At 32.2% G+C, this 12832-nt stretch overlaps 1 non-coding gene across 1 annotated transcript; it reads left to right on the forward strand.

The window, feature by feature from the left end:
• Positions 1-8423: 8423 nt before the first annotated feature.
• LOC139886845 (small nucleolar RNA R71) lies at positions 8424-8530 on the forward strand. Its single transcript, XR_011772706.1, has one exon. It is a non-coding gene; the product is annotated as a small nucleolar RNA R71 (small nucleolar RNA).
• The last annotated feature ends 4302 nt before the right edge of the window (positions 8531-12832 follow it).

The raw sequence follows: 12832 nt of genomic DNA on the forward strand, positions 1-12832 counted from the left end.
TAATCTCTCCAGCTTCTATCGAATCTCAGATTAGGATGCAATGTATGTTCAGGAATCGCTGGGTATTCTACTGGCGGATGTATCAGAAATACTGTGAAGGCATCAACAAATTGTAGCGGATCATAATAAGGTACATGTTGATCAAGTTGATGTTGTTCCTGTTGTGGTTCTTGTTCGGGTTCTGGCTCGTATTGCAGCTCATATTCTGGTTCAGGTTCTTGTTGTGGTTGTCTAGATGATGATGAAGCACCAGCAGTATCGGTTTTCTGCAAAACACATTAAACACAAAATTTGTGCATCCAAATATGCATTAGTGTTAGCAAAATAACAACTTGAAACAATTACAATAACATGTTAAATCAAAATTAAACTTATACACATTTTCACAATTTTATTAATTCTACACTTTTTCAAATAAGCATAAATGAAAATGTTTACAAAGTTCATAAGCATTCAACTCAAATAACATGTTAAAACAACCTTTACTAGCAATTAAACAAGTCTCAAATGGCAATTATATCAAATTAATTAAGTTCATGAATTTTGTACTTATAAAGTCCACTCTAATTCTCAAAAATCATGTTTAGGATCAAAGTTTGGATCATTTAGCTACCTAAACATGTTACACTACTTAATTTAGCAATAATTCATGACAAAAATCGACCATAACCTGTTTATATCAAAAAGCCCCAAATTGCTCAAGAACTCAAACCCTAAATTTCTAAAATTTTTGAAGTTTTTGGCTTCAAATCATGTTAAATAGAATTAATCTAGGTTATACATGCATAAAATACTAACAATTTAACACTAATTACACTAGAAATTAACAAAATCAAATTAGGTAAAATATTGGTAAATATCACAAAAACTAGAAAATTTATGAGTTTAGGGGTGTAATTTTTACCTTTTTGTTGAAGAATTCGAACCTAGGCATAATTAGAGCAAGAAATTTGACGAATTACGGTGAAAATTTGGTGAGGATTTGAGAGAGTTTCGTATGTGTTTGTGTGTGTGAAGTGTGGAGACAGACCAGTCGACTGGCCTTTTGTTTCTGGCCAAAATTCCAGCTCCATGCGATCGCATAGATTGGAAGGCCAAATCTCATGCGATCGCATGGGGTTCGGGTACAGTAACTTTTGCTTTTTTTTTTTTTTATAAAAACCTTATACTTAATAAAACATATAATTAATTAAAAATTAAAATTTTGTTTCTTTTTAGGATGAGGGCGTTTCGGATCGTTGTCCTAGTCCGTCCCTCGACAAAATTTTAAAATTTGTCATTTTTAAGCGCAGTTTTAAAAGCAAAGATTTTTGGGTTTTTTAAATATTTTTGGCAAACTTTAATTCAATAAGGCTAAAAATAATGATTATAAAAGTTCTCGTCCCTCCCTTGGGTAGAGCAATTTCGGTTCAACGACCTAGTCTTCAACTCACGACGAATTTTTAGAAATCAATTTTTAACTTAGCGGAATAAAGTAAATTTTTGTTTTTAAATTCACACCAAACTTAAATTTAAAATGCATAAAATTAAAAATTCATATTATTAAAATTAAAAATTCACACCAAATTTATATTATATTTTTGTTTTTATACATACAAACTTATATTAAAAATATTAATTTTTTCAAATATTTATAAATTTAAATATATTGATTTTAAAAGGTTTACAATATTAATTTAATATTAATTTTAAAAACAAAGTAAAAATAAAATTAAAAATCTTTTTGATCTTTTATCCCACTTTAATTAATCAAATATTATCAAAAATATATGCCCCTCTTTTCGGTAAAGTAATTTCGGTTCTATAACCTAGTTTAACTCATGACGAATTTTTGAAATATTTTGGGTTGAATGATTAAAGATATTTATACCTTAAGAATAAACGGTAAATTTCGCAGTGATGTAATAAATTTTTGCATGATATCAATAATTTCGGTCGCAAAACCTAATTTTATTGAGTATCAATTTAATACTTTATAGCGAACAATTTAGCGTTTATTATCAAAAGGTTAAAAGCAATAAAAATAAACATAAAAACTGTACATACTTACCTGTGAGATAGAATTCTCAGTGACCTGCTTTAGCCCACTCATAAGATAGTCGGACTAATTGGTTTTCCATAGCTACATAGGAGTAACCTCGAGCATTCAACGTTTTTTCTTCGAAACATATGAACGGTCCTTCTCTGCATAAAGTAACAAATTCGGTATTTGAATATGTTTGATTATTTGAACATTTACCTTCGTGTGACCATTTTTCACATTTGTGACATCTTTCAAGGTGTCGTGCTCTTCTTTTCGCTGCGGATTTTGATTTTCCTTTACCAAACTGTAACTTATTATTTTCGTTCCTGGATTCTTTTCTTACTCCGTCCAATTTACCTCTGATTAATGATACCAATTCACTTGAAAGGGTGTCATTATTCCGTTTAGTTATTAAAGCGTGTAGCATTAGACCATGGTTTAGTTCACAGGAAGTCTTTATCTCGTAAAACCTAAAATAAAAATAAAAATTCAGAATGGGGGGAGAAGACTAGTTCTTTAGGGTCTGTTAGGGAAAGGCCATTCGGATTCCATTCTCGAGAACTACACGAAAACAGAAAATCTAACTCTAACAGAAATACATATTACCCTAAAAAGATTCGAACCTCCCCACACTTAGTTAGATGTGGTGTTGAAATTGTGATTGACTTTATTTTCAATTGGATCATCAACAACCTGTATATCTTTAACTTTTGCTTCAAGCCATTTGTTGATTTCCTCCGTAACTTTCACAAATTCAACTAACATTGCCTTTTCTTTTGGCGATAAATTGGATAGTAATCGGTTACATAACTTAAGGTTTCCCTTAATCTTAGCATCGTGAATCCGTTTATAAAGTTTCTTCATTGAACTATTAAAAACGGGTTCATCTAATTTCGTATCATCAACTGGGTTCTTTGTGATTGGTTCATCATTAAGTGTTTCTTCATCTTCCCCACACTTATGCATTTTTATTTGTTTAACAGTTTTGGTTGGTGGAGATCTAAACTTTCGGTTCACAAAGGTGATCGATTTATCCCATCCTTAAGTGTCATTCTACCTTCTCTTACATCAATGAATGCCTCGGTGGTTGCTAAAAATGGGCGACCTAAAATTAGAGGAATATCAAGGTTTTCCTCCATATTAATCACTATGAAGTTTGTAACAAAGATCAAACTTCTCACGTTAACAAATAAATTACTTGCTATTCCAACCGGGTGTTTAATGGTTAGGTCAAATGATTGAACACCTATTTTGGTTGGTTTCAATTTACCCATACCTAATCTTTTGTATAAGGAAAGAGGCATAATATTTGCACTTGCTCCTAAATCTGCGAGTCCATTATATACAGCACCATCACTAAGCAAACAAGAAATGATAAATTCACCCGGGTCTCCTGCTTTTGTAAGTCGAGTTGGTTTGTAAACCTTTTTCGGGTGTTCTTTTCTTGGTTCTTTCACTTCTATTTGAACTTCTTGTTCACATTTTTCTTCGTTTCTTGGAATGGGAGGTTTGTATAAGAATTCTTCTTCATCACTCCAATTTGAATCCTCCCTATTTTCCAATTTTGATTTTTCATATGTTGTTGATAACATATTTATGTTTTCATTTTGAGGGTTTTCTTGGGTGGTGAAATTATGATTGACTTCATTGTCAACTTCCATCGGACCATGTATGTAATGTTTAACTCTGTGACCATTAACTTTAAATTCAACCCATTTGAATTTATTAACTCTATTGTTCCGTATGGGAAAACTCTTTTGACTATAAATGGTCCAGACCATCTTGATTTTAATTTTCCAGGAAATAGCTTGAATCGTGAATTGAAAAGAAGAACTATGTCTCCTTCTTTAAATTCTTTTGAACTTCCGATTCTTTTATCATGCCATTTCTTCGTTCTTTCCTTATAGATTAACGAATTTTCTTATGCTTCATGTCTTAATTCTTCTAATTCGTTTAGTTGACTTAATCGTAAATGTCCGGCTTCATGTAAATCAAGATTACATGTCTTCAAAGCCCAAAATGCTTTGTGTTCAACTTCTACTGGAAGATGACATGCTTTTCCGTAAACGAGTTTAAAAGGTGTGGTTCCAATTAAAGTTTTGTAGGCTGTTCTAAAATCCCAGAGTGCATCCTCTAATTTCACGGACCATTCCTTCGGATTTGATCCTACGGTTTTCTCTATAATACGTTTTAAAGCTCGGTTGGTATTTTCAACTTGGCCACTTGTTTGTGGATGATATGCAGTGGAGATTTTATGAGTTACTCCATATCTTTTGAGAACTTTCTCAAGTTGATTATTACAGAAATGAGTACCCCGATCACTTATTAAAGCTTTCGGTGTTCCAAACCTAGCAAAAAGACCTTTTAAAAAGTTGACTACAACTCGTGCATCGTTAGTCGAGAGAGCTTGTGCTTCCGCCCATTTAGATACATTATCAATGGCAACGAGAATATAGAGATTATTATGAGATTTTGGAAATGGACCCATAAAGTCAATACCCCAAATGTCAAATACTTCACATACTTGAATGACATTTTGTGGCATTTCATCACGTTGACTTATTTTTCCGGTCCTTTGACAAGCATCACAGGATTTGCAAAGAAGGTGTGCGTCTTTGAAAATTGTAGGCCAATAGAATCCAGCATCGTAAACTTTTCTTCCTGTGAGCTGAGGCCCATAATGCCCTCCTGTTGGTCCTGTGTGACAATGGTTTAAGATTTGACTGGCTTCATCCCCGAATATGCATCGGCGTATTATTCCATCAGGACAACTTTTAAACAAATGTGGATCTTCCCAGAAATAGTGTTTTATATCACTAAAGAATTTCTTTCGTTTATGATACGACAATCCTTTTTTAAGGAATCCACATACTAAGTAGTTTGCATAGTCTGCAAACCATGGAATTTCATTATAATCTATCTTCAATAGATATTCATCAGGAAAGTTGTCTTGTATGGCCGATTCATTTAGAACTTCTAATTTAGGATTTTCAAGACGAGAAAGATGATCAGCGGCGAGATTTTCTGCTCCCTTTTTGTCTCGGATTTCAATATCAAACTCTTGTAAGAGTAAGATCCAACGGATTAATCTTGGTTTGGCATCTTGTTTCGAAAATAGGTATCTAAGAGCAGAATGGTCGGTATAGACCACGGTTTTAGCTAGAACGAGATATGAACGAAATTTTTCAAAAGCAAAGACAATAGCAAGGAGTTCTTTTTCAGTAGTTGTGTAATTCGTTTGTGCTCCTTGTAACATCTTACTAGCATAATATATAGGTTGAAATCGTTTTTCAATCCTTTGTCCTAAAACGGCTTCCATTGCAAAATCACTTGCATCACACATAAGTTCGAATGGTAGATTCCAATTTGGAGTTATCATGATCGGCGCATTAGTGAGTTTTTATTTAAGAATATTAAAAGATTTGATACATTCATCTGAAAAGATGAATGGAGCATCCTTTTCTAGGAGTTTATTCATAAGAGTGACAATTTTAGAAAAATCTTTTATGAAATGTCTGTAAAAACCGGCATGCCCTAGAAAACTCCTAACTCCTCTAACATTGGTGGGATGTGGAAGTTTAGCAATTACATCTACTTTAGCTCTAACCACTTCAATTCCTTCCTTTGAAATTTTATGACCAAGAACGATGCCTTCTTTAACCATGAAATGGCATTTCTCCCAATTAAGTACTAGATTTGATTGTTCGCATCTAATAAGCATTCGTTCAAGATTAACTAGACATGATTCAAAAGTATCACCGAAGACTGAAAAGTCATCCATGAAAACTTCCATGCATTCTTCTATCATATCGTGAAAAATCTCCATCATGCACCTTTGAAAGGTTGCAGGGGCGTTGCAAAGTCCAAATGACATGCGTTTGTAAACAAAAGTACCATAAGGGCATGTGAACGTGGTTTTCTCTTGGTCCTCGGGTGCTATTGGAATTTGAAAATATCCGGAAAAACCATCAAGAAAACAATAGTAACTATTTTCGGCTAATCTTTCCAACATTTCATCAATGAAAGGTAAGGGAAAGTGATCTTTTCTGGTGGCGTCATTTAATTTTCTATAATCAATACAAACACGCCATCCTGTTACAGTCCTAGTAGGAATAAGCTCATTTTTTCATTTGTGATGATAGTCATGCCACCCTTCTTAGGTACTCATTGAACTGGGCTTACCCATGGACTATCAGAGATTGGATAAATTAAACCTGCATCAAGCAGTTTAATAATTTCTTTCTTAACAACATCTTGCATATTAGGATTCAGTCTTCGTTGGCGTTGCACATACGTTTTATGACCTTCTTCCATATGGATTTTATGTGTGCAATACGAAGGACTTATTCCTTTAATATCATGAATTTTCCATGCAATAGCTGGTTTATGAGCATTTAGCACAGAAATGAGGTTAGATTTTTCATTTTCAGTAAGAGAAGACGATATTATTAAAGGTAATTCAGACTCACCATGTAAATAAGCATATTCCAAATGGTTTGGAAGTGGCTTTAACTCTAATGTCGGTGGTTCTTCTATCGATGATTTGTATCGATATCTGTCTTCTTCTTTTAGCATTTGAATTTTTTCTGTTGTTGGTTCATATCCATTAGCCATAAGTGTAGCTAACATTTCAGTTTCATCAATTGGTTCAGTACCTTCTCCTAAAGAACATTCTCCTGTTCCTTGTAATTCTGGAAATTCTTCTAACAATTCTTCATGTGAATCTATAGTTTGAATATAATAACATGTATCATCTGCAGATTTCGGTTGTTGCATGGCTCTATCAACTGAAAAGGTAACACTCTCGTCCTCTATACTTAGGGTCAGTTTCTTACCGAACACGTCTATTATTGCTTTAGCCGTGTTTAAGAATGGTCTTCCTAATATGAGAGGAACTCGAGAATCTTCTTCCATGTCCAGAATAACAAAATCTACTGGAAATACTAAAGTACCAACTTTAACTAGCATGTTTTCCATTATCCCTCTAGGATATTTTACTGATCGATTGGCTAGTTGTATGCTTATTCGTGTTGGTTTCAATTCTCCAAGGTCTAGTTTAGCGTATAGTGAATACGGCATTAAATTTATACTAGCACCTAAATCTTCCAATGCTTCTATTAAACTAAGACTACCCAGAAAACAGGGAATTGTGAAACTTCCTGGATCTGATAATTTTTCTGGTATCTTATTCAACAACACTGCAGAATAATTAGCATTCATAGTAATAGCCGAGAGTTCTTCCATTTTCTTTCTATTTGTGATTAAATCTTTCAAGAATTTAGCATATCTAGGCATTCCTGAAATTACATCAATGAAAGGAAGATTTACATTTATTTGTTTAAACATATTCAAGAATTTAGATTGCCCGGCTTCAAGTTTCTCTTTTCTCATTTTACTCGGGTAAGGAAGTGGTGGTTGATATGGTTTAACATAAGGTTTAGCCTTAACTGTGTTATCTTCATTAACCTTTTCAACTACCGGTTCTTTTTCCTTATCTTGTTCAAATTGTGGTTCTTGTGGAGTAGGAATAGCTTCATCAGAAATTACAAGTATTTCAGGTGGTTTAAGTGTAATACCATTTCTTATGGTAATGGCTTTAGCTCTTTCATTCCGGGGGTTAGCATTTGTATCACTAGGTAGACTTCCCGGTTTTCTTTCACCTATTAACCTTGCTAGGTTGCTTACTTCTTGTTCCAAATTTTGAATAGAAGCTTGTTAATTTCTAAATGCTTGAGCATTTTGTTCATTGGTTTGTTTCTGAGATGTGAAAAACTGAGTTTGAGATTCAACTAGCTTCGACATCATATCTTCTAAATTTGGCTTTTTATCATCGGTTTGTGGTGGTTTATTTTGAAAATTAGGTCTTTGCTGGTTGTAAGTATTATTGGATACTTGTTGATTACTTGGACCTTGTTGGTTGTTGTATGGAACATTTCGGTTATAATTCTGATTTTGATTGTAAATTGGTCTTGGCGGTTGATAATTATTCTGATAATTATTTCCAGGCCTTTGGTTTATGTATGAAACATTCTCTCTTTGTTCCATTGTTAGTTCAATACTGAGACAATCTTTTGTTAAATGTGGTCCTCCACACTGTTCACAACTAATTCGTATTGAGTGAATATCTTTAGTCATCTTTTCCATTCGTCTCTCGACAGCATCTATCTTTGCGGAAATGGAATCTAAGTCATGGCTAGAATCGGCTCTAGCTGCTTTAGATGATCTAACGATATCTTTTTCTTGGTGCCACTCATGTGAGTGGGAAGCAGTGTTATCATTAATTTTGTAAGCGTCAGTTGCTGTTTTCTTCATAATGGAACCCCCAGCTGCTATATTGATGTCTTTCCTTGTAGTGATGTCGCATCCTTGGTAGAATATTTGTACTATTTGACAAGTGTCTAAACCATGTTGCGGACATCCTTTCAATAATTTTCCAAATCTTGTCCATGCTTCATATAGAGTTTCATTTGGCTTCTGTGTGAACGTAACAATTTCTCCTTGAAGTCTTACGGCTTTAGATGCCGGAAAGAATTGTTTAAGAAATTTTTCAACTAAAACGTCCCATGTATCAATCGCTCCTTCAGGTAACGATTCCAACCAATCTTTGGCTTCTCCCTTTAAAGTCCAGGGAAATAACATGAGATATATCTGTTCATCCTCCACTTCTCTTATTTTAAATAAAGTACAGATCCTATTAAATGTACGAAGATGTTCGTTTGGATCTTCCTTCGGCGCACCACTAAATTGGCATTGATTTGTTACCATGTGTAGAATTTGTCCTTTGATATCATAATCTGGCGCATTAATGTCTGGTTGAGTAATTACGTGACCTTGGCCAGTGCGTTTAGCTCTCATTCGGTCTTCCATACTTAGAGGTTCCAGATTTTTCATGATTGAATTTGTTGAATCTGAATCACTAGAGGATTCTGATTTAATGGTTGGTTCCTCTACAATCTCTGTTTGAATGATTGGTGGTTCCGAAGGAAAGATTATTGGTTCAAGATCTATGAATTGTCCCTGAATATTCTCCGAATTCTCAATTGTGAGGTCAGGTTCAAAAAATGGATTATCGGAAATTTGAATTGGAGTACTTGGTCGACTGGATGACGATTCTAAAGAAAAATCAACGCCGACAATATTTGCTAGATGTCTTGATCGAGTTACATGTGGTGAACGTACGAAAGGTGGTGAACATTTTGCTCGGTGCATTCACTGAATATCCTATTAGTTATAAAAATAAAAATTATATAAGTTATCAAATTAATAGACTTTTCTACTTTTGCCCACATTTCGAATAGCCAATAGATGCAGTAGGGAGCCAGAACCCTTTAAATCGGAAGCTCACAACTCAGCCACTAACAAATCCAACTATTACTACGAAGTAGAAAATTTGGATGTCTATCAATTTAACCACTTAAAATAATTTTTCGTTGAAATTTAAAGAAATTTTAGATAAGAAATAGAAAATAAACTAAGTCCTAAAAACTAGAGTGGCGAAAAATAAGAAAGAAAAAGAGCGCGTCGAAAAATGTCGAAAAATAAAAGGTCGAAAAATAATAAAAAGAACGTAGCGCGTCGAAACTTAAAAGTCTAAAAACTAAGAATTAAAAGTTGCGTCTAAATATATTAAAGCTTACAAGAAATACTATATCCAAAACAACAATAACTTAAAAAGGTACTAAAATATAAAAACGGCGTCGCAAAATTCTAAAGCACCTAAATCTTAGTCTAAAGAAAAAGCACTTAAGGGATTTTACGGCAAAGCCTAAAAATCTAGAAATAAAAATAACTATGGCACAAACTATGACTTAAAACTAAATACGAACGAAAAATACAAATATTACGAATAAACGATTAAAAAGGTACGAAATTTTAAAAATAAAACTTAAAGTTGTAAAAATACAATTTTTATAAAAATATTATTTTTATATTAAGTATTTTATAAAAATAGTAGTTTTATATATTAATAAAACTAATTAAAACTTAAAATTAATTAAAACTAAACTTATACTAATTATATTAAATTAAAACCCTAATTTTAATTAATAATAATTAATTTTAACCCTAATTTCGTAATAAATGAAATCTGATGTTGCAGCTGTCAGAAGGCTTGCGGATGCCAACTGGAAAAAAGTACCGCGAGTGCGGATACCTCAGATTCATATCAGATGCAGGTCAAAAAATTCGACAGTTTCTATTTTTTTATACTTTTTATTTTATTTTCTGTTATATATATATATAATAAATAAAAACTAAAATAGAAATATAAATACTTAATAATTTTATAAATTTTAAACAAATTCTTAAAAATTATATAGATATTTTTTTATATTTTTGTATTTTTAATATTTAAAGCGTATTTATACAAAAACATAATTAAAACTTTAATGAAAATTTTTTTTTTTATTAGCGTTGCGCTTTCGGCGTTTAACTTTCCCCGGCAGTAGCGCCAAAAATACTTGATGTTATGCGAGGGGTATATGAAAAAGTTATATTTTTACTACGAAAAACTACTAAATACGATACAAATTTACACAAGTGATTTATTTATTTATAGAGTGGATATACCTAAACCTTGCTACAACACTTATAGGCAGTGTATCTAATCATACAGTAGTGTAGTTTTTAGTAAGTCCGGTTCGTTCCACAGAGATCTTTTAAACAAGCTTAACGCTATATTTTTAAAAACTATAATTGTAAAAATACAAAAATATATATAAGTAGTATTATTATTATAAAAGGGGGGTTTTTACCGTTTAATGACCGGTTTGTCGATTTTAAAACTTTAGTCGCAGTTAAAACCTAATGTAAAATATTAAACATAAATATAATTTAATTTAAAGCGTAAAGTAAATAACGATAATGAATTTGCGATAATTAAAAGTGCGATAATTAAAGAGTACGATAATTAAAAATGTAATTAAATAAAATGACAATAAATAAAAGTGCGATAATTAAAAGTGTAATTAAATATGAAATAAAAGAATTATGCTTATTTAAACTTCCATAATCATGATGTTTGACGTGTTGTTTTTTAGTTTATTCCCATGGATTAATTGTCCTTTGTCCTGGATTATTCGATATGTCTATACGGATTTGTCCATAATAGTCCATCAGTCATAATCATAAAGTGCGAAAGTCTTCGTCAAATTATTCTTATTCCCGAAGTTAAATATTCCAACTAATTGGGGATTCAAATTGTAACAAGGTCTTAATACTTTATTTAATTAATACACCAGGTTATCGACTGCGTGTAGTCCAAGGTTTTACTACTTTGTTAACAATTACACCAATTACCCTTGAATGTAATCCACCCCTGTTTCAATAAGTCTATTAACTATTAATCCAGTTCCGTATCCGGTAAAATGAACAATTATTGGTATTTATAGATATCCCGCCCACCGTACCCAGTCAAGCGTACGTGGTTATGTATAAATACGTCAAATTATAAGTCTATATATTAAATCAACGAGGTATCATTTAGTTAATATAAAACCCATTAATAGCCCATAGTCTAATTTCCACAAGTGTCGTTCTTTTATCCAAACCTCAATTATGGTCCAAAGCCTAATTACCCAATTTTAATATTTAGCCCAACATCATGATTACTTTGGCATTAAATAAGTATAATAATAACTTAGCTACGAGACATTAAATTAAAAATAACATTAACCATAACTTACAGTGATTAAAAATAGCGTAGTGTTACACGGACAGAATTTCGACTTACACCCTTACAACATTCGCTAACATACCCTTATTATTAGAATTTAAAATTAAAATTAAAATTATATATATATATATATATATATATATATATATATATATATATATATATATATACGTGATAGATAGAGAGATGGATGATGGATATATGATCAACCAAAACTGCGAATTTATAGGGGCTGGGCTGAAAAAGTGTGCCATGCGATCGCATGGCTTTTGTGCCTTCAGGCCATGCGATCGCATGGAGGTAGGTATCAGCTCACATGAGTTTGTTTTCTTGTTTGCCGACGTTTATAATATATAATATAATATATATATTAATTTTAAGAATTAATTATATATTATATTATATTTATGTGCATAGTTGACTTGTAATTTTTAGTCCGTTGCGTCGAGCGTTGAGAGTTGACTTTGGTCCCGGTTCCGGTTTTTCGAACGTCCTTGCGTATAATTTAATATCTTGTACTTTGCGTTTCGCATCTTGTACTCTTGTAATTTTGAGACGTTTCTTATCAATAATTGGAATCACTTTGATTGTACTTTGTACTTTTGAGCTTTTTGGTCGTTTGCGTCTTCAATTCGTCGAATTTGTCTTTTGTCTTCACCTTTTATTATTTAAACGAATATCACTTGTAAATAGAACAATTGCAACTAAAAGCTTGTCTTTCTTGAGGGATAATGCTATGAAATATATGTTCATTTTTAGCATTATCAAGAATCCACGGTAACTGTTCCTAGCTAACTGTTCCTAGTTAACTGATTACATTTTATTTATCGCAATTTATTTATCGCAATTTATATTCTCGCAATTTTATTTATCGTCATTTAATTTCTGTTATTTATTTTACGCAATTTAAATATCGGGACAGGTATACAATGTTTTGACATATCATATCGACCCATCTATATATATTATTTGGAATAACCATAGATACTCTATATGAAGTAATGATCGAGTTCTCTATACATGGTTGAGGTTGATTCTACAATAATATATATACTTTGAGTTGTGATCGAGTCTGAGACATGTATATAATGGGTCACGATACGTATTAATTAATTCGAATATTATATATTAAACTA

This window comes from Rutidosis leptorrhynchoides, chromosome 1 (genome assembly GCF_046630445.1).
Source record: "Rutidosis leptorrhynchoides isolate AG116_Rl617_1_P2 chromosome 1, CSIRO_AGI_Rlap_v1, whole genome shotgun sequence".
Taxonomy (NCBI): domain Eukaryota; kingdom Viridiplantae; phylum Streptophyta; class Magnoliopsida; order Asterales; family Asteraceae; genus Rutidosis; species Rutidosis leptorrhynchoides.